The following is a 21,354-nucleotide window of genomic DNA, read 5'->3' on the forward strand; positions in this document are numbered from 1 at the left end:
AAACTGTTTCTGAGAGACAAATAACACCAGGATGCTTTTCTAAGCAGCTGACAGCTGGTAACTGTGCAGGGGTGGATCTAGGAAATTTTTGCCAGGGGGCAGGTAGGGCATTAACGGGGAGAGGGGGGCACAAAGAAATACTTTCTTATTCTCATTTAAAATGTCTCACTTTTATTAAATAATTATCTGAATCTTACAACAAACAATTGATAGATTGATGCATATATACCATCAGAACAGTGAACATCACTGTCACAACAGCGTTTGTTTTCATTCAAAGGCTTTATGATTTTTCCTATAATGGTGGGCCGGTCTCTAGTCAAAATGTCCGGGACGATTTTGATGCAGTGAATTAATCTGAGAAGGTGCATTGAAAAATAAATGGCCGCGCCAGCGGTGCACATCGCAAATTAGCTTGCGTAGACCCTTTAGTTGTGCCGCTTCATAATGATGACATCTTAGATAACAACCCCCAAAAAATATATCAGCCACCTACCGGCGAGAGGGACATTGTTATCTTTTCACATTTCAACACTTCAAATGCTCAGCACAGCATCAGCACCGCGGAAATACACGGATACATCCGTAGACTCGAGACAGAATTCACAACGCGTTTTCAGGACTTTCAGGTGTTTGGACCAATGTTTTATTTTCTGATCAAACCAGGAAGCTTTAATGAGAATCACTACCATCATTACCTGACAAGGTTAACTGTCTTAACTGCCTGAACCACTTGGCCTGTCGGTACCTATCAGCTGCCTCTGAAGTTTCACAGGTTAACAAAAACCGACAGGACTCCTTTTTCAGTACCAAGCCGGAGGAGTACTCCAGTGTCCACCATTTGATTTGGAGGTTACCAAAACGAAAGCCATCAATGACCTTGTAGCCGGGGCCAACCCGTTCTCACTCCCAAAGCGTAACATTTTACGCTAGGTGACAAATCGTCACCATATTACGTTTTCGGCTACCCACCACGTTCCTAAATGACGACCTCGGAAAAAGAGGAAATATGAGAACCGTCTGGACTGAACCTACACATGTTCGCTCTTTTTCTTCAAATCGCTTAGAAACACGCTATTTAACATCATTAAAGTCCTGGTTACGGTCTGGAATAAGGTTATGGTTAGGGCTAGGGATAAGGTTAGGTTTAGGGCTGGAATACAGGGCTGGAACGTCTATTACCGCGGGAGCGTCATTGCACTGGATTCCAGCCATAACCCACCGCGTACCATAAGAACGCTGAGGGTCTCCTTTCGCGTTCCTCAGGAACGCCGCGGGACGTGACAAAACGTCGACATGTTACGCCTCGGGAGTGAGAACGCTCTGCCGGGGCTCAGCGAAACAGCTTCAGCAATGGAGGTGCTGTACATGGTCCATTCAAACTCAGAATCAGAATACACTGTAAAAAAATATTCCGTAGAAAAACAGAAAATGTCCTGGTAATTTTCTGCCAGTACATTTTCTGTTTTTTTACGGAGGTTTGACGGACCTTTCTGTAAATGATAAAACGGAAAATTCTGTAGATTTACAGTATACTCTCTGTACTATTTACGGACATTTCCTTCAGCTATAAAACAGAAGATTCCGTTTATTCACAGTATATTTTCTGTATCATTAACTGATATTTTCCGTTAATAGAAAAATTGAAATTTCTGTTTATATTACTATTTCCAAGCACTTCTTTTCACTGTAACTCATTAAATATAGTTCTTTATATCCTTAAACGTACATTTCTATGCAATTACAACCTAGTACACCATGTACTCAAAAATTCATAAATTAAAACTTAAATTAATTTGTGCTTCGTACACAACAACATTGGTACAGTTAATGTTAAATATTCTTTTATTCTCCTTAACTCAAACACTATACTAAAATATAATGACAGCATCCATCTTGTCATAAAACTACTAAACAGCTGATACATGAACAAAATAACTCACAAGCTTTCAAATTTGAGCATTTTTATTTCCTTGAAATCAGGTTGCCCTCATGTAAATGTGTTTATTTACATTCATTCAAGTGGCTACCAAGTGTTTTCTTCAAACAGGACACCTGACAAACAAAAAATGTCATATTTAATGACATGTTCACATTTAATAATATCCAGAGTACCTTTTAGTTAGAATCACTGCCTTGTGGTAGTTTTGCCTCAGCCAAATGGTTAAGGTGTGGTTTACATCCATCTCTGTCCACTTATGATACAGTATACACATGTAGTCAGTTATAGCCAAACACCTTTGATTACTGAATTACATTCACTTCATTAATGAAGTGAATGTAATTCACATTTGTGTGAACATTTGTCTGAGATTACTCTTTGGGCTCTTTACCTTACAATATAACATACTTGAGTCAAAATTTGTTGACTGTTTAAGTGGTGCCACATGAATACAACTGAACAGATCTAAAGAAGATGTTCCTGAACTTTGGGTTTATTCAAACAGGACTGATGGATAACCACAGGACTTTTCCCCATATGATAACTACAACACATAATAAATTAAGACAGATTACTGTCCCAAACTTAAAGATAAAAGTGTATTTACGGGACTTGTTTTGTCAGTGAGGAGCAAAGTATAATTAGAAGTGCTTGTTCTGATGAAAAGTTAAACTGTAAACAGCAGCATAGTGAATAAGGATCTGTGTCCACGAATCCTCAGCAGTGACAACACTTAAACATCATAGTTCAAAATCCTTAATGCACACCTTTTTCTCCACGGTGTTCAAATTCTCTAAGCTGGTTAAGTAGAGGAAAAAGTCTGACATATTTCATGACCATTAAATGTTAGACAAGGCTCTGAAAACGAGGTTACAGTTACAAACAAAAACCTCTGCTTGTGCGCACAGACCCTAAATCACAACAAATAAGACAATAGTAAGACAAATTACTACAAAGTCTTGTTACCGCTCTTCATATAACAGTGTGACAAAGTCCTGAATGCAGCCTGCATGTTAGTACATCAAGGTCCATCTGAGCTTTAAGTAAAATACACTCAGCTTTTCCTTGGATTTTAAGAGTTGCTCAGTTCATACAGGAACTGCAGCAGTCGGAGTTAACGTGTCGCTGTGTTGCTCCTCCGTGTCAGCCATTGAGACTAGTCGCAATTTATTCTGAGAAAAAAAAGAGAAACAACAAGTCATTTTTAAAAAGTTTGTATTTTTATAATTTTTTTTAACCTAGAGCATAAACAACATAAACAAAAAAAGGATTAGGGCTGTGCGATATGACGATATATATCAGATTACGATATAAAAATGTCTATCGTTTCATATTATACACTATTCTTTGTTTTGTGGTGTTGCAAAATAAACTGTTTACGGCAATATTTTTTTCATGGTTTTGATGGTCACTGTAGTTGCTATATTATTTCTTAAAGTTCTCTCCTTCTCTTATACTTAAAATAACCACACTATGGACGGACAAGTGACTGTTTTTACGCATACTTTCATTACCAACAATGAGGATAAAACCATCGTGTGGCTCCGCCGTCTGCTTGTTTATTTTCCACATAAACCTTTCACAATAAAGCTCAAGTTTCTGTTGAGACTTTTCAAACTAAACTGAAATGATATACATTATTCTCAAACATAAAATTTCAGAATATGCATCAAACAAATGACCTCAAATAAAAACATCAAGTAACTATAAATGGTGCTTACAGTCACCACGCAGACGAAGGCACAGAGAATACCAGCATGGCCAGCAAGGATGAGGCAGAACCAGAAGGACCAGTCAAAAGAAATCGAGGACCTTATTGTTAAATGAGGGGCTACCTCTGTAGCATGGACATGGTTTGGTTATGAAAAGTCTGACACGCCCCAGAAAACTGTACTATGCAAATTATGCCACAAACTGGTCCCCACCACCACTCGAACACGACAAACCTCTTTAACCACCTACACAAGAATCACATGAAAGAGTTTCGAGAGAGTTTACGAATGAAAAGCAAAAAAGAGTCGTCAGGTGCTCAAAATAATCCTTAGACTCAAACGTTAGAACAGGCTTTTCCTTGCAGCACGCCGTCTAATAAATACTCAGAAAGAAAATGGCGGCCATTTAAACTCATGTCTAAAAATGTATAGTTTCATGCATCGGTCAAAACACTCGACTCCAGGTACACGACGCCCAACTGAAAACATTTCACATAAGTCGAGTTGCCCGAGAATCACAGAATTTACAGAAAATGCACTATTTTGTGATATATATCGTTATCAGGAGAGATACGTCTTATATTGGGATATGAGATTTTGGTCATATCACGCAGCCCTACAAAGGATTATAATTCACGTAGAGTTGCATACACATAACACCATTCTGTTGCAACAAAAGCAGTTTATAATTAAAGTAACATACATACCTTGAAAAACTAAATCAACCACAACATTAAACTCACCTTGTGTTTGTAGAGAAGGTGATCAGGGTTTTTCTTCATTTCCTGAGACCAGCTGCTCTGGATCATCACCAGCTTGTATCTTCATCTTTTTTTTCACTCGGGGAAGTCTTTCCTTTTCTTGGCCATTGCTCTGCACTGGAAAACCAAAGTGTGTGATCAAAGGTGAAATAAGGGATATTTTTCCACTGCAGGACTTAAAGTGCTTCAAGTAGCGATAGCTGTTGATCCATTTCTCAAATAATCTGTAAGGATCTGGATTTTTAAGAAAGATACAAATATCTCTGCTTATATTTGGCTAAAAGCTTGATATAGACAAGGCATATAGAGCCCCTGCACACCAGCACTGCACTTACTATTTCAATCAAGAAATAGTTATTATTGATTTATTATTGAATTTTTTTAGTAATAATTTTTAGTATTTAATCACATTAGCACAGTGGGGTGACAAAAATATTCCACATACAAGAAATACTGCTCAGCATTTCATAAATTACATTTTCAACAAATGTTGGAGTAAAAACACAGTTACAGGGAAAATGTGTCTGTCTGTAAATATTAACTAAACATTTCTATGTGCTACAAAATAGACATACTGTAATTGTAAATGTGCTGAGGTGAAACTATACTTTCAATAATTTTACCACTACAGTCTGTTAACCACCGAAATAATCTATGCTGGTCAGCTAGCTAAAAGTCTTTACTTTAGCAGCCCAAATCAGAGGCTAACATTAGCATTTGCTAGCGTCAGCCAGGAAGGTCTGAGGCTTAAACTAGGGTTAGTGTAACTTTGCCTGAAACCCTTTAAAGTGTACAGTAGAGCCAACTGTAAAACACAGGTATTGATACAGTACTTATTAGAGTCCTAGAATAATTTCTAGAACCATGAAGTTCTCACTTTCCCAGTTATCCACATCGCTGACTTTCGCTAATTAGCTAGTTAGCAGTCACAGCTGTGTAATACCCAGAGAGACACAGACAGCTAACTATAATATTTATGAAAACTGGTTCAGCCACTGAAGGGCAAAACTGGTGGTATCACAGTAAAAATTATTTTAACATTAACTAAAATAAAGCTTAAGTCATGTTAAACCTAAATAACAATTATTTTAAAAAATGAGTCAGCAAAATATTCCTGACTTGTCTGGAGACAGCCGAAACCAGTTAACAAATAAATTAACAATTCTTTCTAAATAAAAACACGGAGTCTTTTGAAAAACATTATTTTAATAAAACGAAACATGAGTTTTAATACTTACCACAGAAATGTGAAGGCAGTTTCTCCAACTTCAGAATCCAAAATCCAGATGAAGCCTGAAAGAAGCCTAATGGCTGCTCTTGCGCTTACTTTTCCCTCCTTTTCAGGTTCTTTTTCCCACAATGCATTGCAGTAGTTGAGAAATACAGAAAAATACCTGTAAATGACTAATACGGAAAATTCCTTCACGTTTATACAGTAGATTGTACTGTATTTTTACGGATTTTTTTTACAGTGTACTTTATTACAGTTTTTTCTGAATGCTTAAACCCTAACTGTGATTCCTGTAGCACAATCTCTAAAACTATTCAGACTTATAGCAAAACCACTCACTGAGTTTGCAAAACTAAAAGCACAAAAACTGCTTTGCACTCAGTTTGCAATTTTGTAACACACACTTTGCAAAACTGTAGGCACAATTCACTGCACAACACTCAATTACCAAATTTCCAACACACTCCTAGCAAAAGTATACACATGTATGGCTATCATTAACTCTAATTTGCCAACTGTCTGGCACACTTTCACATGTGAAAACTTTTTTAGATAATTAGTTCACTTTGCAATCAGCCTAAGCACTATAATACAGGTAAGCTGTGTGTGCGGAGTACAATGGAGGGAGCAGAAAGAGTGAGAAGTAGAGGAGGCCGAGGAAGAGGACGTGGAGGTGAAGAAGTAGGATGAAGAGGACGACAAGGACAAGGAGGAGCAAGAGGAAGACGAGGAGGGGGGAGAGGAAGGGTAGGAAGAGTAAGAAATAGAATTGCTGATGACATCAGAGCTACAATAGTGGACCATGTCATCAACCGTGGAATGACCCTGAGGGAAGCTGGCCAACGGGTCCAGCCTAAACTGAGCCGCTACACTGTAGCAAGCACCATAAGGACATCTTGAAATGAGAATCGGTGAGTACAGTCACTTCGCACAAAGATTTGTAGCACTGCCATATGCCAATGAGAAACACACCAATACCATTGATGTAAAAATACTGAAATTGTTACTTTACAGAATTGCTAGATGACCAGATGCTGGGGCAGAGGAAGCATGTTCACTGCAGACCAAGTAACCCATATAGTCATTATGGCGATTGCAAATAATCCTATACTTGGAAATAAACACTTGTGTTTGTTTTGATGTGTTTGAATAAACAGCAGTACTTGAAGTTTGGATCCCTCTATGCTTATGGATCTATGACAGAAGTATGAGCTCAAACTGACATAGCCTACCTTGTGCACAGAGAAAGCAAAAGCCAGATGTGTTTTGTATTCATACCATCAGTGTGCAGTTGGCGCATTGTGTGCTTAGTAGATGATGGCTTGTGTGTACTGTTTGATACGGAAACACCATTTTTACAAAGGTGTGAAGAGTCTTTTGTTTCGTACAGAATAGCAACGGTTTTTAACTTTTTTGTTTTCACATTGTCACGGATCCGGTTCCAGGGACTCGGGGTCCGTGAAGAGTGTGGACCATTATTGTTATTGTTATTGTTATTATTATTGTTGTATTGGAGGTATGTTTGCTGCACTGTGCTCTTGTGTTCCATGCTGGTGTGTGTACGTGTGTGTGTGGCTGGAGGATGAAGGACAGCCACCTGCAGGCCTGATGGGTGTGGCCCTGCCAGCTGCTGGTCACGCCTAGGTTCCCACACACCTGCTTCTGATCAGGCTCGTCGGGGGAGCTACTTAACAGAGCGAGGGAGCTTCCTCCGGCGCAGGATCGTTGAGTTAGACTCCATGTCAGTGTTTATAGTGCTGTTCAGTGTATGCCTGCTGGAGTTGGTGCCATAACAGCTGCGTCTGTCGTTTTTCCTCAGGAAAGCGGAACACGGGACTGCAGGATGCACGGGGTGTGCGTAGGCACAGGAGCAGAGAGCACGGAATACCAGCACTTGGGACAAGACACAACACAGGAGTTGAGGGAGCACTCTGGAGACTTATTGCATGGTGTACATTTGCCCCCACTGTAAATAAATGCACTGTTCATTGCACTAAGTCCAGCGTTTGGGTCCAACATCCCCCACGGTCTGCCACCCAGACCGTGACACACATGGTTTATATGGGACTTCCAACAAAGCTTATCAATTATCTCTCTAGAAATGTTTTTTCGTACACGTTTTCAATTTCAATTCCATTAACCCTGATTTTAGATACATTTTTCATTTGTCTGGTGCCAAAAATAATACATATTATTTCATTTATATTTAACAATAACTTATTTATATGAAACCATTTTTTAGTATATTCTCCACTGTTCTTTTCCACTGTAGTCAGAAGCTGTTCCAGGTTATTACCTGAGCAATACAGAGTGGTATCATCAGCAAACCGAACACATTTTAACAGTTTGGAAATATTACATATATCATTTATAGTTCATTATGGACAAACTGTGGTTTGCACAGAGGTCCCTCAGTCACACCCCTCCAGCTCTCACTGTTGTTGCACACATGAGTGTTTAAGTCTCCCAGTAATAGCGTCACTAGATGGAGCACCCTTAAGCACCCAGAGGATATGTTGAGCAAAGCTGGAGAAGCTTCAGCTTAAGAGATCATTGTTGGCATTGCTGTGATTCTTTATGTGATTCACTGACTTGGTGAGTAAAGTGTTACTCTTATTCAAACTGGTTTTGTGCCTTCTCTCAGATTAGCACCAGGTTTATAAACTTGCTAGCTAGCTAGTGTTAGACTGGTGTTGCCTCTCGGCTCATGGTGCTTAAATTAACCCACAGCTTAAAAAACCTTATATAAAATCTCTCAGTGAAATTTTCTGTTGATTGTTTGAAATAGAAAAGTGAGCAGCTACTAGATAAGAGCCGAGACGAAACTTTTTCTGAAGGTGCAGCCGTTAGGGGTGGAGCTTGTTTTAATCCACTTTTATAACATGGACTGTACATTCTTAACCTCTGTATTTATTTTAATTTTTTATGGTTGTTTTTGGACATCTGTGACATCTATTAATGTTAAATCTAGTCTTTCTTTAGCGACATAAGCAAACTGTTTTTACATTTAATGAACATTTCTGTTTTATCCATCCATCTTCTTCTGGTTATCCAGGGCTGGGTCATGGGGAAAGCAGCCTAGGCCTCCCTCTCCTCAGCCACCTCCTCTAGCTTGTCCGGAGGAACACCAAGGCATTCCCAAGCCAGCCAGCTGAGAGATGTAATCTCTCCAGCGTGTCCTGGGTCTGCTCCTGGCTCTACTCTGAGCCCCTCCCGTATGGCCGAACGTCTCACCCTATGTAATGATGACATTTCAATTATGTGTTTTAAAAAGAGACCACCTATTTCTTTGAGGCTCTGAATCAGCACTCCACACATCACATCAAACTCTTACAAGTCTAGAAGAGCAGCTGTTGGACAGAAAGACATCAGCTGAGTGGGAAGTATTTTGGTTAGTTTACTTCCCACAATATGTTAGTAGCTGTCACATTTATATTAATCAGGCTGAACTTTAATCATACTTTAGATCAAACTGCTTTACTTGCTGCTTCCTTTGTGCTTTGGTTTCCTGTCTTCTGTTATTAGACCTGAGATGTGACTGCTCTGTGCTGTTGCTGATGACTCCAGTTAATCCTACAAGACATGCTGTGTAAGTAAATACAACGACAGTTTGGTCTGCATTCATTCAAAGATCATATCCCACAGACTTAGTTTAGAGGGTCCACACTGTCTGCACTGTATATAGTGAAGTCTGCAACTTTTTGAAGGGTGAAATTTGTTTTGTGCCCAAATTATTCTGCAGATCATCAGAATGAAAGTTATTGGCCATGTTTGCAGAGCCCTTTTAAAAATATGCTTTCCTGACATTATTGTGTATCGGCTGGCTATCCAGACTGACAAGTGGGACAGTGAATGTCACCTCTCCAGTGGGGAGGGAGCCTGAGATTGAGAGTGTAAACTGAGGTCTGTTCTATAGGAAATTCAGAAAAAAATGTTTTAAGAAAGCAAATAAGTTGGTGTTCTGAAATATATGATTGTTTGCTTGCAGGACACCAGGAGAGAGGAGTCGTTCATCACAGAAGGTGTGGTCAGTGAAGATGGTCACCGGCAGGTCGAAGGTCATTGCATCTCCAGCCCACATCCACTGCCACTGTACTGAAGGGACGTTAAGACTTTCTTCTGCACTTACACTCTAAAAACTAAAACTGAGATTACTTTAAATTTTTGAAGCAACACTTTTAAACTAAAGCTTAAACATATTAAGTTGAAATGAATAATTGTAGTCGTTACACGAACATAAAAAAATGGAGTAAATAACACTGACATGCTTGGTCATGTAACTGAAATATAGATGGTCAGTTAATCCAAAATGTTGTTCCATTTACTTAATATTGTAAACTTAACATAATCAAAATTGTAATTAATATTAAATATGATAAATGACCTGTATTTGTACAGCACTTTTCCTAGTCCCTCTGGACCCCAAAGCGCTTTACACTACATTCAGTCATCCACCCATTCACACAGTCACACAGTGGTGATGGCAGCTACATTGCAGCCACAGCTGCCCTGGGGTGCATTGACAGAGTAGGCCTGTTGGTGACCGAGACTGTCGGAGCTGGGGCTCGAACCTGCAACCTTCCGATTACAAGAAGAACTGCCAACTCTTGAGCCACGATCGCCGCCTAACATTCATATTTGAATGGTAGTCTAAGTCTACAAAACCAAACAAAGTAGTTGAGTGTTTCATAATACATGTATGAAAAATGACCACATGTTAACATTTTTCCAAGTGAAAATGTAAATTTCATAAACATGGCAATAACTCGAAATAAACAAGCACTAAAAAGAAGGGAGCCTTTCCCCTTTTAGCTCAAAGCCTCACTTACGTGAAGGATGAATGTCAAACCAGGAGAGCAAACACAAACGCTCAGAGTATTTAAAAAACAAAATGAACAATACAATGAAAAAGGCTCATGGTACTCAATTACTCTACGTTATCGTGTTTTACTTGCACTTTTCAGTTGTAGTTGCTGTCAATAAATAATATTGATTTGAATAATTAATGATTTTAGTACAAGATTCTGAGGAGTATAGATACCTATTTCTCAAATATTTTGATTCAATTTCAAACAAAAATATTAAGCACATGCAAAGAAGGTATTCTGTGAACCACATACTGAATTTATTGTCTGAGATAAATGTAAATAAAGACCTTAATTTAACACAAACACGTATGTTAACATTTTAGAGATTTATTTGAACTTATCAAACTCAAATAATTACTAAAAGGATATTCATAGATTCTATCAGGCTCATCTAACTTATATTTATAGTGATATTTACCAAGCCTCTGAATTACTTTTTAGAGCTAACACACAGACAGGAGACAACCAATCCCACTCACATTCACACCATAATAAAGAAATTAAGTGTAAGAACTTTTTACCCAAACAAAGCAGTTTAGAGCTTTTAAAATGAAAGGATGTTCGACCGTATCAAACGTCTTATAAAAGGCTAAAAAAAGAATCACACCATCATCTTCGATTGAGTGACTATAATCCAGTAAACCAGTCTAATGTTACTGTGGACAGAACGATTCTTAAGAAACCCCGATTGTGATTGCGAATAATTTGCTCCGATCCATCCTTTAAACTGTTCGCAATTACACGATTTCATAATCTGTATTCAGCAGTGTAATTGGTCGTAGATTAGTCTTTTATCTTTACCAGGTTTGGGAATTACAGAGCTAAGACCGTTTCATTGTCTCTGTTAATGTTTCATTAAGAATGATTTCTTTAATAGCTTTACACTTGACCCATCCTTCAAATTCAGGAAAATGAAGGATGACTTTTCGGCCACGTTTGGAGCAGCCTTCGAGCTGGGACAGCCTTCAAACGCGGTCTCCGAAGGATGCAGCCCCTGAATTGGGACACAGCTTACGTGTCTCATTAGCTGCCCGGACTCCCACACCTGATACTCATTAGAAACAAACAAAACCTACAACAAGAGTTATGGTAAAGATAAAAGTGTGAAAATCTTAACCTGCCTTTCATTACCTCCAGTTTGAAGCATTATACCTGACAGCCTGGTGGGAATTAAACACCAAATATTCACTTATTGCGTGGGTTGTCTCCAGTACTACTGCTTCCTTCCACAGGTCACAGCTCTGTGAGAGAGCAGAAGACTTAATCCGAGTCCAGTAGGAGGTCTGAGACGTGAGCTTACCTGTAGGAGAGCTCAGCAGGTAAAGGATGGTTCTTATACAGTGTTCTTCCACTCTGAGCACTCGACTCACACATTCATAACATTCACACTCTGATGGCTGCATCACAGAGAAACTTGGGGTTAGTATCTTAATAATCAGTGTGTCTTACTGGAGAGCTGCTGTATCTTTGACACAACTGCTGCACCATCGTGGCCACGCCTGGAGCTTCTTTTCTGTGTGATGGAGCTGTGACCTGCAGGTGTGGACTCCACGCTGAGCCTAACGCTGACCCTACATGTTCCTGAGCCTCATGCTCTGATGTCATCACAGAGTGTTTTGAAGCTGCTGAAGGTCAGAGGTTAACTGAACCCTGAGTCTCCTGATGAGATCATGTTCTGTAGATGATGAGATGTTCACAGTGAGGAACATGTCTGTCTGCCTGCCTCTCTAACATGCTCTTTCTTTTTTTTTTTTTTTTTTTTTTTTTTTTGCCTGTCCCGTTTGGCTCTTTTGCCATCAGAATTGTTGTCTAAAGGCAAAGAAAGATGCCCAACGGATTTACTTTACCAAACTGACCATCCCAGCCTTGCCGTAATGGTCCATTTGATTCACCTTTTATTGTTTATTTTATTTTCACTTACTGAATACGGGACAGACTTGACTGGGGGAAAGAAGGGGAGAAAGAAAGAGGGAAAGAGAAACAGCTGAGAAGAGGGACGGGGGAGAAGGGCAAAAAACAAAAACCAACAGAACGGGCAGAGAAAAAAATGCATATATCAATCACCTGGATCACCTGCTGAGAAAGAAAAAAGAAAGCAAGCAGAAGAGAACAAGAGTAATAGAATAAACAACATCACAATGATATATGGGAATATGACAGTAAATACTAAATGTTAAACATTATTGTGCAGCACATAAGATCAACAGAACACAGTGTGCTTTGAGGTAGGAGCCAGAAAGGGTGTAGTTTGTGGGTGTGATCACCCGTGTGTACACCTGTGAGCATGGACGCGCTTGTTTTTTTAAAAGGTTCCTTCATGTAATAATCTGCTAGAGGGTGTGGGGGGGCCACAGCCCCGTCCTCCAGGGCGTGAAGCAGGTGTGGAGGAGATCAAAACTCCAGACATCCAGAGGCCCCCAGAACACAAGAGACCAAGGAAGACCAACAGAGGGGCAGCCGCGCCACTGTCCCGGAAAGAGCTGAGGAGAGTCCCAGATGAGGGCTCACTCAGCAGCCGCGGAGCAGAAGCCAGGGGGAGTTGCAGTGACGCGCCCGTGAGCTCCGCCGGCAGCCAGCTGCGCCTGAGTGACCGAGCCCCAGGCCGAGAGGCCGAGGGCACCCCACCTCCGAAGTGGCCCGAGCGAGCCCCAGGCTCCAGGCCCCGATAAGCGGCCGCCAAGGAGTGAGCCGGTGTGTACCTGGACGCCCATCCCCGGACACAAAGAACCACCAACGCACCGATGTCTGAGGGGGTCCGCCACTGGCAGGGGAAGTGGTGGTGGGTGGAGATAGGCCTCCAAACCTTGGAGGGCCTGAGATGTCCCCAGAGAGGTGGCGCCTGACACCCAACCTGACATACAGACACAGACATACAGGCACACACAGACACAAACATCCATTCCCCCCCTCATGCTCTCATATGCACTTACTCCACACTCAACCAACGTGGAGACAGACATAAAGAGACGCTGTACACACGATCACACTCCCCAAGCGTACTCTACAAACCGGGTCTAGGTGCCCTCGCCCCTGGAGGGGGGAACTGCACCCAGACCCAGGTGGTGTTTCCCTTTTCCCTGCGGTGGGGGGAGGCAGACCGCCCCGACTCCGCAGCAGCAGGAAGGCTCCACACTCCAGACTGCAGTCGGACGGCCAACTCCTCCTCCTAGCCCCCCTGCTCCAGCAGGTCGCAGAGAACGGGGGTGTGAGAAGACTCCAAACCTCCCTCCACCCGCTCATTGTAGTGTTGATGCATGTGTGTTCTAAGGTGCATTTAAAACCCAGGAGGGCTTGGAGCTACCTGCCAGAGAGCAGCAGGTAAGCGCATGGTCCCTCCTGCTAGCCCTCAATGTCTACGTGTATTTAAAATTGAGAGGTGGGCAACGATGCCAGGGGTGGGGTGTACACCCTGATGGTACTTTGGACTCCGTGTATCGTGCCCACCCCCAAGATCCTATATGTATGTGTAATGAGAGTGTGAGTAATGTGAATGTCTAAGTTGTGGGATAAAATTGAGGCAGAGGCAGCCAGAAGGGGACAGAGGGGGGGGTAGCCTCCTCTGCACCCTGGTGACATACCCCTACTCCAAGGCCCTGCATGTGTGGGTGGTTGTGGTGGAGCGGGAAGAGGGAGGCAGCTGGAGATGGGGAGGGAAGGAAGGGAGGGGCAAGTGACCCCTCCCTGGGGCCAGCTCCCCCGCTGACCCCAGTAGGCACCCCCATACTCCGCGACCCGCCAGGGAAAGGGGGCCCAGGCCCATCCAGACCGGGCCCAGTGCAGCAGCGCCGCCCGGCCCCACAGAGCCCGGGACAGTCCACCCAACCCCACCACAGAGAAAACTGCACCCACCCCACCATCCACTCATCTTCCAGACTACATAAGACAATAAACACCCAGGCTGAGATCTTCCTCCACCTCTCCTGTATCTCCCCCTCCTGCAGAGGGAGCTCCTGAGGAGAGGAAAGCTCCTGCAAGATGTGACAATCTCCCCCACCAGTTGAAGAGCCCCCCAGGTGGCTCGACGCACCGGCGGCACCCTGCTCCAGGGCTGGGCCCCCATGCACCCACCCGCCCACAACCCCGGCAACACACCAACCAGGACCCAAGCCCCCGAGGCCCAGTCCGGGTCCCAGCCCAGAGACGGAGCGCCCCCAGAACCTCACGCCCATCCCGGACCCACCCAGGGCCAGCCAGGCTACCAGGTCAGTAACCCACGTCCGTCAGCACAGACCCTCCCCTAGCCCCGCTGCACGCAGCCGCGAGGAAACAGTCACCGGAGAGCCAACAGAGCCCCTAACCGGACATGACCGCTACCCCGGGTTGAGCCCCCCAAGGAAGATGCCTCCGGCGAACCCCCCAACGCCCTAAGCCTGTCCCTACCCCCACACCAATCACAACAGTGAAGGCGGGACCAAACTATGACCCCCCACCCCCACTAGGTGATGGAGCTGATCAAAGGAGCCCAGAGCAATTGATCTGATGTGGTGGCAGAGGCTGTATCAAGACTAATGTAATCTAATAGATAATTTCTATATTGGTTAGAATTAAGATTATTTTTATTTTTCCAGTTCATGAGGACTGTTTTCTTGGCTATGCATAGGGCAGTGAAAACCATATGGGCGATATTCTTTTCTGAAGTGACATTATCTAAGCTGCCCAACAAACACACTAAGGGGGAAGTTGGAATGTTACATTTCAGACACTTCGATAAGTCTTCACATATCTCGCGCCAAAACTTCTGAACTGGTGGACAGAACCAAAGATCGTGGATATAATTGTCCGGTGAATTGGTTTGGCAGTGTGAGCAGTTGTTGGTAGACGTAAAGCCCATCTTGAACATCCGATGACCTGTATAGTGCACTCTATGTAATATTTTGTATTGAATTAATTGAAGACTGGGATTTCTAATTAGATGAAAGGTTTTTAAGCAAATCTGAGACCAGAAGTTTAGGTCTAAGTTAACTGATAAATCCGCTTCCCATTTTGCAATAGGAAGTGATATTGATTCATCTGTTTTAGAAAGCATTCTGTATATTTTGGATAGTAATTTGGGGGGTTTAAGAGTAAGAAATTGAACCACACTTGGTGGTGTTTGTAGTTCAACTTGACCCGGTTTAAATTTCTTTTTTACTATGGATTTAATTTGTTGATATCCTAAAAATCTTTTCTTGTTGATCCCATATTGTGTAACTAGTCCGTCAAATGAAATAAATTCTGTTCCTTCTAGTATATGTTCTAAATATTTGATTCCTTTATCACTCCAATCTGAAAAGTTTATCATATTATTGTTTTGTAATATGTCAGGGTTGTTCCAGATAGGTGTACGTTTGCATGGGATTAATGAAGACGCCGTCAATTTTAGAAACTCCCACCATGCTGTCAGAGAAGAGCTGATGCTGACGCTTTTGAAGCATTCATGTCGTTGGATGTTTGAGCTGATAAATGGTAGGTCTGAGATCTCTAGATTATTGCAGAGTGCTTGTTCTACATCTAGCCAAGGTTCATCTAAGAGGGTGTGTTTTAGCCATCCTGAGATAAACTGAAGCCTGTTGGCTAAGAAGTAGTGCTGAAAGTTAGGCAGTTCTAGTCCTCCTTTATCCTTGGTCTTTTGTAGTGTTTTTAAGCTTATACGTGGGGGTTTATTTTTCCAAAGGAATTTGGACATACATGAATCTAGAGATCTGAACCAATCTTGTGGCGGTTTAGTTGGGATCATTGAGAATAAATAATTTATTTTTGGTAAGACCATCATTTTTATAGCGGCAACCCTTCCCATGAGTGATATAGGTAGACATTTCCATCTAGCCAGATCACCTTCTACCTTCTTTAAAAGTGGGATATGGTTTAATTTAGTTAGATCTGCAAGCTTGGGAGAAACATTAATACCTAAATGTTTTATATTTCCCGATTGCAGTGGTGTAGAAGAGGAATTATGGAAGGAGCAATTAATCGGTAGGACTGTAGATTTTGACCAGTTAATTGAGTAATCTGATATTCTTGCAAAAGAGTTTATCAATTCAATCACCCCAGAGTTATTGGTTTGTGAATTTTGGAGAAAGAGTAACACATCATCCGCATAAAGGCTGATTTTATGTTCCACGTTCTTGCATTTTATGCCCTTAATTACTGAATTCTGTCTAATTGCTGCTGCTAGTGGTTCAATAAAAATTGCAAATAGTGAAGGGGAGAGTGGGCATCCCTGCCTGGTGCCCCTCAGGAGAGAGAAGCTGGAGGATGTCTGGTCATTTGTTCTGACACAAGCTGTTGGGGAATTATATAATATTTTTAACCAGTTTATGAAAGAGGATCCAAAACCAAATTTGTGTAAAGTTGCAAATAGAAATTTCCAGTTAACTCTGTCAAATGCTTTTTCTGCGTCTAAAGAGAATATTGTAGTTTCTAGGTTTTTACTGTATGAGTAGTCTATCAAATTAAGTAATCTACGTGTATTTGTTGATGAGTGCCTACCTTTTATGAAACCAGTTTGGTCAGGATGAATTAAGAGGGGGGTTATTTTCTCCAGTCTCTTTGAGAGAGCTTTGCAGATTATTTTAAGGTCTACATTTATAAGGGATATTGGACGATAGCTTGAGGGATATACAGGGTCTTTGCCTGGTTTTAGCAGGAGATTAATGTTTGCAGAATTCATATTTGATGGAAGTCTGCCCTTTTCTTTAATTTCCAACAACGTTCTGTAGAAAACTGGTGCTAGAATCGACCAGAATTCTTTGTAGAATTCTGCAGGAAAGCCATCTGGACCTGGAGCCTTATTATTGGGCATACTTATCAGAGCTTCCTGGAGTTCCCCTGGTGTCAGTGGTGAATCCAGTGCCATTGCTTGAGTGTCCAATAATTTTGGAAGAGTTATGTTGTCCAAAAACTGATCAATTTCTTTTTTAGATGGGTTTATTTGTGGTGAATACAACGTTTTATAGAAATCCCTGAAAATGTTGTTTATTTGTATCGGTTCATATAATGTGTTCCCAGATGAATCTTGAACAGCACATATAGTTGTTTTTTCTTTATTTATTTTTAGCTGGTTTGCTAGAAATTGACCGGATTTATTACCATGTTCATAATTTTGTAGGCGTAGTCTTTGTACTAAGAATTTTGTTTTTTTATCAATAATCTCATTTAATTCTAGTTTTGTTTTGCATATTTTGTTCAATGTTTCCTGATCTTGGTGGGACGCGTAGGCTTCTTCTAGTGATTTGATGTTTTTTCTAATTCCTGAGTATTTTTGTTTTCTTTTTTCTTTTTATGTGATGAGAAAGAAATTATTTTACCTCTCATCACAGCTTTCCCTGCTTCCCATAGAACAGAAGCTGATGTTTCGGGAGTGTCATTATAGTCCAAATATGAAGTCCACTCTTTTTTAAAATATTTAATAAAGTCTTCATCTTTAAGTAGTGATATATTAAATCTCCAGTTTTTTCTTGGCGTAGTATTATTCTTGTGCATTAGTGTTAAAGATACAGGAGCATGATCGCTGACAGCTATAGGATGAATCTCAGTGTCTGAAATGTCACACAGCAGTGAGCTGCTGACCAAAAAATAATCCAGACGAGAGTAGGAGTGATGGACATGTGAGAAAAAAGTATATTCCTTACTGGTGGGGTGAAGGGAGCGCCATGCATCGCAAAGACCAAAGTCGCTCATATACTGTTTGATTATATTTGTGGACTGCCAATTACGCTGAGTTCCCGCTGTATTGAGCCTATCCATGTCTTCATTTAGTCCAAGGTTGAGGTCGACTCCAAGAACAAGTGTGCCATCTAAGTGTTCAGAGAGTGCACTGAAAAAACCGTGAAAGAATGAGGGATCATCAACATTTGGACCATATACACTTGCAATACATAGCTTTTTATCACGTATAGATAGTTTAATGATTAAGAATCTGCCCTCTGGATCTATAACTGTATCGAGTACTGTGAAATTAATATTTTTATGTATTAAAATTGCTGCTCCCCTTTGTCTAGAATTATAACAAGCTGAGAACATATTAGGAAACTCAGGTGTTTTAAGTTCATTCGAACCTCTAAGAGGTCTGTGGGTCTCTTGTAATAGGACAACATCTGCCTGTAGTTTTTTGAGTTGGTTAAATATTTTTAACCTCTTTTCTCTGGAGCCAGCTCCATTTATATTCCATGTAATGAACCTCAGTGCACCCATAGATGTTTGTGTATAACTAGGGATGTATGCTGTGTGCGTTGCTTAGACAGGTGGAGAGAATACGTCACTTGTTCATAAATAAAGAGAAGGAGAGAGAGAAAAAATGTGTGGCGAGATGCTCCCTGAGTCTGACTTTGTGTATGCATAGTTACTAATATGAGTAGGCTTGGCTTAAGTGTGTGTGTATCTTATATGACTGTGTGCGCTGTCTGACTGATGTAAATGTGCTGCCGTTGAGCGCATGGTGCGTATGTGTCGAAATAAAGGATGTTTGTGGATGAGTGTCGAAGCAGGTGATCGAGGCAGTGAAAGGAATAAAGAAAGAAACCAAGGACAGGGGTGAGCAGCATAAAACCAAGAGGGGGGAAAAGAGAGGAAAAAAAACGAGAAGAAAAAAAAACAGAAACAAAACGTAAACATTCCAATTAAATCACTGACGGAGAGTGACGGTGTTAATTCTGCTATGAAATCACACTTTAAGATGCGATTTGATACTGGTAAGTTAAACAGATGTTAATGCAAGTTAGTGTGAGTGGATAGGGAAATGGTGTAGCTGATTCTTATCTGGTGTGAGGTTAATACAGCCACGGAGTGATGTTGGGGTCGCGGTGGAGCTGTCCGTCCACGTACAGCCGGTCCACAGCGATGACAGCGCGGGAGCCCTTCTGGATGAAGCCGCGTCGGATTGGGAAGAGGACCCTGCGTCGTTCCAAGATCTCTTTGGGGAACTGGTCGTTCACGCTGAAGTCCGTTCCTTTTAATTCCCTGCCGCGGCTTTTCACATGTTGCTTTTGTTTGAAGTGGCCGAATTTGGCCACGATAGGACGTGGTCTCCCGGCCGTAGCCCGAATGGGGCCGAGGCGATGTACCCGATCGAAGACGATGTTCTTCACAGTGTCCTCCGGCAGCTTCAGGTGGGTTTTGATGAAGCTTTTTACCGTGGTCTCCGCGTCCTCTCCAGCGGCTTCTGGAATACCAGAAAATACCAGATTATCACGCATGCTACGAGCTTGTAGATCGATAACTGTTTCTTTTATTTTTTTATTTTCTCTATTGAGCTGGGTAACATTATCTGTGAGACATTTCACCGACTCCCTTAGCGTGGCATTTTCAGCAGCAAGCGTTTCCACCTGCTGCTGGCTGTACTCCAGGGATTCTCGCAAGCATTTAAATTCTCGGTGAAGAATCTCCACCAAGGACAGCCTTGCGTCGAAACTGGACAATCGCTTGTCGATTGACTCCAATATGTCGGCAATATCTTTGCCGGCTGGCGATGTTGAGCCGGGGGAATCTGCCGGGCGTTGTCTTTTCGACGACGGCGTCTCAGCTTTGGCCGGGGAAGCTGCACACGGGGTCTTCTTCATCACGAGATCCTGAAAGCACTGATCGATGTAATCTTGGAGAGTCTCTAAACTCTCCTCGTTGTTCTCCAGGGTGTTGGAGATTATTTAGACAAATAGTGTTAGTTATAAGACAATTGATAAGTGTATTTGGTAATACTGAAGCTTAAATGAATTTGTTCAAATCTAAACTACCATTTGCTTTAATTTTCCGCCAAAATCTCCGGCGTCTGACGTCAGTTACAACATGAGTCGCTTACCTTGTCCGTCACTTCCGTCACTTACTCACCTGCTCCGTCACTTCTCACCTGCTCCTCACTTCTCACCTGATGCTGTGTCTAACATGCTCTTTCTATGTCAGCCAATTAAAAAGGAGCTCATTTTATTAACGTGGTTCATTTTCTCAGTTTTAACAGTCGACGTTTTCTCTCTTCTAGTGTGAGTTAAATATGCTCAGTAGTTATTTACATATTTCAGCGTCCAGCACAGTTGGGTGGAGTCAGTCCTGCTGCTCTCTGGCTCAGGTCCTGCAGCCGTCATTGTCTCTGGACAAACCTGGATCTGAGTGATTCATCTGACCTGTGAACTCTGACCCTTGTATGAAGAAGGAGGAAGCACAAATGCAGTTAACCTCAATTAAATCTGAAGTTATTGCTCAGGATATCCCACTGAGAGCTCCACAGCAGCTGGGTCCACAGCAGCTGGGTCCACAGCAGCTGGATCCACAGCAGCTGGGTCCACAGCAGCTGGATCCACAGCAGCTGAATCCACAGCAGCTGGATCCACAGCAGCTGGATCCACAGCAGCTGGGTCCACAGGTTTAATCTGGTAGCTTTCCTGACCCGGCCCACCCAGGATCTGTGACTCCTCCCAGTCTCAGCGGTCAGGTGGATGCTGTGTAAACAGCACTGCACACTGACATGAACAGAGGAAGTGTTTGTATCTGTATCTGCTGAATACACTCAGTGATGGAGCCTCAGAGGTCACACAGGTCAGATCTATGGTCAACCTTACCTGGATCACTGAGCGTGCATCAGGACATTTTTACGTGGAAACATGTATGATTTTGTGTTTATTTAGCAGTGACCATGCTATTGGGTAAGAGAATATCCTGTAGTATCAGTGGGAGGGTTTACAGGGGTGTGTTCATCGTCCAGACCTCAGTAACAAATTTAAAGACGATGAAGTTAGTTTTTCACCTCGTATGCCTGGAGCTTCTTTTCTGTGTGATGGAGCTGTGACCTGCAGGTGTGGATTCCACGCTGAGCCTAACGCTGACCCTACATGTTCCTGAGCCTCGTGATCCACAGCAGCTGGATCCACAGCAG

At 42.1% G+C, this 21,354-nt stretch overlaps 2 long non-coding RNA genes across 2 annotated transcripts; one reads left to right on the plus strand and one right to left on the minus strand.

The window, feature by feature from the left end:
• Window positions 1–1,831: 1,831 nt before the first annotated feature.
• Window positions 1,832–5,866, minus strand: LOC146712279 (uncharacterized). Its single transcript, XR_014919029.1, has 3 exons — window positions 5,654–5,866; window positions 4,398–4,532; window positions 1,832–3,114 (listed from the first exon to the last, which is right to left on the minus strand). It is a non-coding gene; the product is annotated as an uncharacterized LOC146712279 (long non-coding RNA).
• A 2,902-nt stretch (window positions 5,867–8,768) lies between these two features.
• Window positions 8,769–10,542, plus strand: LOC146712280 (uncharacterized). Its single transcript, XR_014919035.1, has 3 exons — window positions 8,769–9,235; window positions 9,389–9,549; window positions 9,635–10,542. It is a non-coding gene; the product is annotated as an uncharacterized LOC146712280 (long non-coding RNA).
• The last annotated feature ends 10,812 nt before the right edge of the window (window positions 10,543–21,354 follow it).

Source organism: Copadichromis virginalis, linkage group LG3 (assembly GCF_057382275.1).
Source record: "Copadichromis virginalis isolate Kocher_CV1m ecotype Utaka linkage group LG3, C_Virginalis_male_GT1.1, whole genome shotgun sequence".
NCBI lineage: Eukaryota > Metazoa > Chordata > Actinopteri > Cichliformes > Cichlidae > Copadichromis > Copadichromis virginalis.